Consider the following 5,300-nt stretch of genomic DNA (forward strand, 5'->3'; position numbering starts at 1 on the left):
GTTTTGGTATGTAAATCATGGACATGATGAACATCTAGAAAAGAGAAAATCAAGAAAAGTGAGGATAAAGAATAAGGATGACAATGGTACATGTAGGGATGGTATATCTCGTAAAATTCGAAAAATTAGTAAATAATTAGTTAATAAATTAATTATTGATTAAGATAATTAAAAATGTAATTTTTATGGTTTAATATAATAGAAAAAATTTAAATAAAAATTTTATCATTAATTTTAAAAAAATCGGTCTAAAATTAGATCAAACAAACCGAACCAATCAAACTGAACCCAAAATAAACCCAAGACCCAACCCAATATATTTAAAACATGAGCTTCAGTTCATTACTCTTCTTCTTCGTCACTTCCACGCTGCACAATGAAAAGAGAGAAGGAAGGAGATTCTCAAACCCTAACTCAATCTTTAAATCAAGATAACTTTTAATTCGGAGCTCCGATCGCTGCATTGTTTGCGGCCACGCGACCGCAGTGACGAGCTCTACAAAGTCCAGTACCTTTCAAGGTGAAAAAATCATATTCTCAGCTCCTATTCTATCTTCTTGAATTCATAAATGTTAGGATTTTAGTATTGAGATTTTAGTTAAATTGATATTATAGGATTAAATTGACTTGTGGAATTAGTGGGCTTTAGTTTAATTGGGGCACAAATAAGGTAAGAGCCAATTTTGGTTCCAATATGTTAAATTGTGAATTTGGAGTATGTATGGTGATATATGTGAAATTAGGTGTATAAGTGTATACGTTGGAGTTTGAATTGTGAGTTTTGGAACTTTGTGGAGGTTGGGTACTTGAGCTTTGGTGATTTTTGGACTTGTGAAGCTGTGGTTGGCTTTGGTGATTTGCTTTGGACAATACGTGAAAAACGGCCAAGGTATGGTTTACGTTTTTTGTATTTAATATCTAATATCCTGTAAAAATTTAGACTAAATGACCATAGGATAAGAATGAATGTATGAGTATGTTAATTATTTAGTATTATTTTTTATAATATTGTGGATGTGGATTGAGAATTTATTGGTGTGTGTTGCTTATGATGGAATATATATATATATATATATATATATATATATATATATATATATATGATGGAATAATGTTGATGATTGTTGGGATAATTGTGAAGTTTATGTATGATTGTTTGGTAAAAATGAGGAATGATGGGTGATGAAAGGGGTGATATTGTGTTAATGTGATTGGTATGTTGTGGTGCTGAAATGTGCTAAATTATATATATTGAATGTTGAGGTTTGAGTGGGTTGTTAATGAAAAACAGAGGTTGAGAAATTTTTGTATAAAATTGATTTTTGGCCGAACTTCGGCGAGCCATAACTTGTCTTCCAGACTCCTAAATAGTTTCAAACTTATTTCATATGAAAATTGAGTCCGTGAAGTTTATGCCGTTCGAAGAACGGATGAAAAATATTTTAAAACGAAAAAGTTATGCGCGTCAGAAGTTTGAGGTTTTAAATTGAAATTCTGTAGCTTTTTAACTTAGCCAAAATTTTAACCAAAAACCCACGCATGCGTACGCATACTCTCTCATACGCATGTGATAGCTACTGCCTCGTGTACATGCGTACGCGAATGAGTCTGTGCGTACGCGAAATGGGTCAATATGCACGCTCACGCGTACGGGTAACCCACGCGTACGCGTGACCTGGGCAAAATTGTACGTAGGCGTACGCATACATATGACATGCGTACACATACCCCTATTTTTCAGTAGATCATTATTTTGTGTTTTCAAGCCAATATGACCTCCTAAACCTCTGTTTTCACACTGTTAGTTCTAAATTTGGATAGTAAGCTTAGTAATAAAATAAAGTTAGGAAATAGAGTTAACTTGGAGATGAGGTAAAGGTTGAAAGTGAGGAGATTAGGCTATGGAAAGCAAGGTTACTTGGAAGTAAAGAAAGGTCTAGAGTAACTGAACCGAGATGTGTGTGTGGCCGGAATAGCCGAGATATGTATGTGGCCAAAATGGTCAAGATGACAGGATTTGGGTGCGATCCCACTTGCATATTAACTTGAAAATGTATTCGGATGGCAAGTTGAGGACGGAAGTTCCTCTCTTGTCGTGATGAGGGTGTGGGGAAGGTGGAAAGGCACACTCATTCGATGTGGAAAGGCACTCTCCTTCGTATTGTTTCTTCCACATTCTTCTCTGGTTGCAAGGTGGAAAGGCACACTCCTTCGATGTGGAAAGGCACTCTCCTTCGTATATCCTCCAGGAGAAGGTGGAAAGACACACTCCTTCAATGTGGAAAGGTACTCTCCTTCGTTTATGATCCTCCTGAAGATGCGCAACCTAGAGACCAATGTCTGGGTTAGCTACCAGATGTGTCGGGTTCTAGCAAAGTAACTAACACATGAGCTCACGGCCAGTAGGACAGGCATGCATCATGTTGCATTTGTTTGTTTTGTTTGGGTGTGCATAATTATTTTGGTTTGCCTATCTGATAAATTCTATTTAACTGATAACTGTGATATTTGCTGTAACTGGTCTTTAAATGTGTTTGCCTTGTATTTTCTTGTGTTTGTGATTATCTTTCTGTTTTAAGTACCTTGGTGGTGGACAGGTGATAATGTTGATTTTATTTGAAATGGGCCAGAGGCCGGGTTGAGTTTATTTGGACCGAAGGCTGAGCTGGTTTGATTTGGGGCATAGGTCGTGACTGGTTGGGTCAGTGGTAAGGGTTAGAGTTGAATGAGACAGTAAGCGGATTGTAATTTGAGAGATTAAGTTAGGATTAAGTTAGAATCTTAAGAACCTTAGATATCTACCCCTGCTTATGGTTTCTGTTTTAGTCCCTTAAGATTTATAATCTGAGTGTCGGCGTTCTAAGATTGCCTCTGGCATTCCGAGGATCATATATCTTATGTGCATGGCACCTTTACTATGCTGAAAACCTCCAGTTCTCAACCCATACTATGTTCTGTTTTTCAGATGCAGGTTGAGAGGCACCTCACAAGGCATCTGGAGCTTCTGAAGTGAAGTGGTTTCTTTTGGGGTTTCTTTTAACCTTTTGATATATGTATATATAAATTCTCCTTTTATATACTTGTTTATTTGCTCCTCCTAGAGGTTTATGGAGAACTAGGATTTTATGTATGTATTTTGGGTTTCGGATTATGTATATAAGTATGTAAATATTCTCCGGCCAGCCTTAGCTTCGCAGGCTGAGTTAGGAACTTGTTAGTGCTTTTGACCCTCTATTCCTGCTTTCTATTTATTATACTTATGAATCTTAGGTTTCTTCGCACGCATTTTTCCGTTTACATGAGCGTTACGATTTTTATTTTAAATTTTTCTTCAAAGGCTTCTCGGTATAAATTCCTTCGACTACTATTATTATATATACATTTTTACTTTTAGAGGTCATAATACCTTGTCACCTCAACTTTATAACTTAAGCATAAGACTGTGTGTGGTAGGATGTTACACTCCTGTTTATTAAAAACTTTTTTTTGCTTTTTATCGATTTTTGTGATGAGTTTTTATTTAGTTGTTTCTACCAAAAAGATGGATACTCATAGATATCTATAGACTATAGATATTACTTTAAAAAATTAAAAAAAAATAATTAAAAAACACAATTCAATACAATTTAATATAATCTAATACAATTTAACTTAATATAACATATAAATTAAAAATATACAACATATTCGCTATAAAAAAATATTTAAAAAACTAACATAAAACTTTCTTTTCATCATAATAACATAACATAAGTCTTTGTCCATAATATGATTATTTTACATTGTAAGAATTTAAAAGATCTCTTTGAGACGCATACCCATACCCTATTTCTATTCCGTGGATGTTTTATCAGTTTCTATTTAGATTTCTATCGCGAATAATTTTTGTTGATATTGTTTTGCGAATTTTTTTGTCATTCTAAGATAAAAAAAAAAGATAATATTAAATTTTTTATTAAAAAATTAACTTTTTTTTGTCAAATTTTTAAAATTTTTTAATTTTTAATTTAAAATTCTAACCACAAATCCTAAGTCTTCAAAAAAAAAAGTAAAAAATAATTTTATAAGTGGAGTGGAATTTTTTTAGTGGAAAACTGTATTTTGCAATATGTTAATACAATATTCCTTCCCATACTTCTTTTCCACTTCTTAGCCAAACAAACGAATTTTAAATATTTCATCTCCTAATTTTCTCTTCTTTCCTCCCATCTCTCTTCCATTTCAGTAACTCAAACAAACAAAGCTTAGTGTAGGGCTAATGTTGTTTGGTTTGCGTTGGACAGCATAAAAAAATCATAGTCCATGTGATTAGCCAAAGCCACCATGTATCTTTATAGGCGGATATCTAATTGGCTCAATAATTAATATCATAGAAATTTATAATTGCAAATATCCAACGACATACATATAGAAGCATGAAGAAGCGACAATGACACACTAATATGGCGTCAAAACAGTGCAGTTTTACTTCGTAAAAGGTATACAGCCGACATATTGATTAAGCAATTTAAATTTGTAATAGACTAATCACGCGTTATAATATATTAGAATCAATTAATAATATTTATTATAATTATTTAATATATTTAAATATTTATTATAAAATATTATATTTTTATTATATTAATTTTTTTAATATTTATAAATATCTTTATATATTGTATTATTTTATATAATTGAAATATATATATATATTTTTTATTATTCTCTTTTTTCTTTTTAGAATGGTATTAAAACTATGGTTTTTTTTTTAAGATAATAATAAATTGTTTTTCTTCTTATAAAATTATTGTGTTTTCACATTTTTTTGGGTGTTATTTTTTTTTGTCACTGTTTTAATCTTTTCTTATTTCACTTGTTAGTTTAATTTATCTGTCTTGTCTTTTTAAATCTAATGAGTCAAATATCACTATTATCTGCTACTTATTTATTTTCGTGAAGAAATCAAATATTTTTAGTCATCTCACAATTTATTATTCTCCCACACTTTGTCACTTTGTTAGCAGTTTTTTGCCAATTTATCACTCTTCTGACATTTTTGTCTGTGTTTTTTTTTAAGTTCTGTCTGCGTCCTTTTTATTTTTAAATAAATTTTAAATTTAAATTATCATTTGAATTTGAAAAGAGATATTAGAATATATTAAGATTAATTAATATTTATTAAAATTATCTAATATATCTAAATATTTATTATAAAATATTATATTTTATTATGTCAATTTTTTTAACACCTATAAATACTCTTATATATTATATCATTTTACATAATTTGAATAGATATAATTTTTTATTATTCTCTC

The 5,300-nt window shown here is 31.0% G+C and overlaps 1 long non-coding RNA gene across 1 annotated transcript; it reads left to right on the forward strand.

Moving 5' to 3' along the window:
- The first annotated feature begins 344 nt into the window (after positions 1-344).
- Positions 345-3,234, forward strand: LOC112799825 (uncharacterized). The gene is made up of 3 exons (XR_003201230.2): positions 345-520; positions 798-889; positions 2,966-3,234. It is a non-coding gene; the product is annotated as an uncharacterized lncRNA (long non-coding RNA).
- Positions 3,235-5,300: the final 2,066 nt, after the last annotated feature.

The sequence above is a fragment of the Arachis hypogaea genome, chromosome 5 (genome assembly GCF_003086295.3).
Source record: "Arachis hypogaea cultivar Tifrunner chromosome 5, arahy.Tifrunner.gnm2.J5K5, whole genome shotgun sequence".
Taxonomy (NCBI): Eukaryota; Viridiplantae; Streptophyta; class Magnoliopsida; order Fabales; family Fabaceae; genus Arachis; species Arachis hypogaea.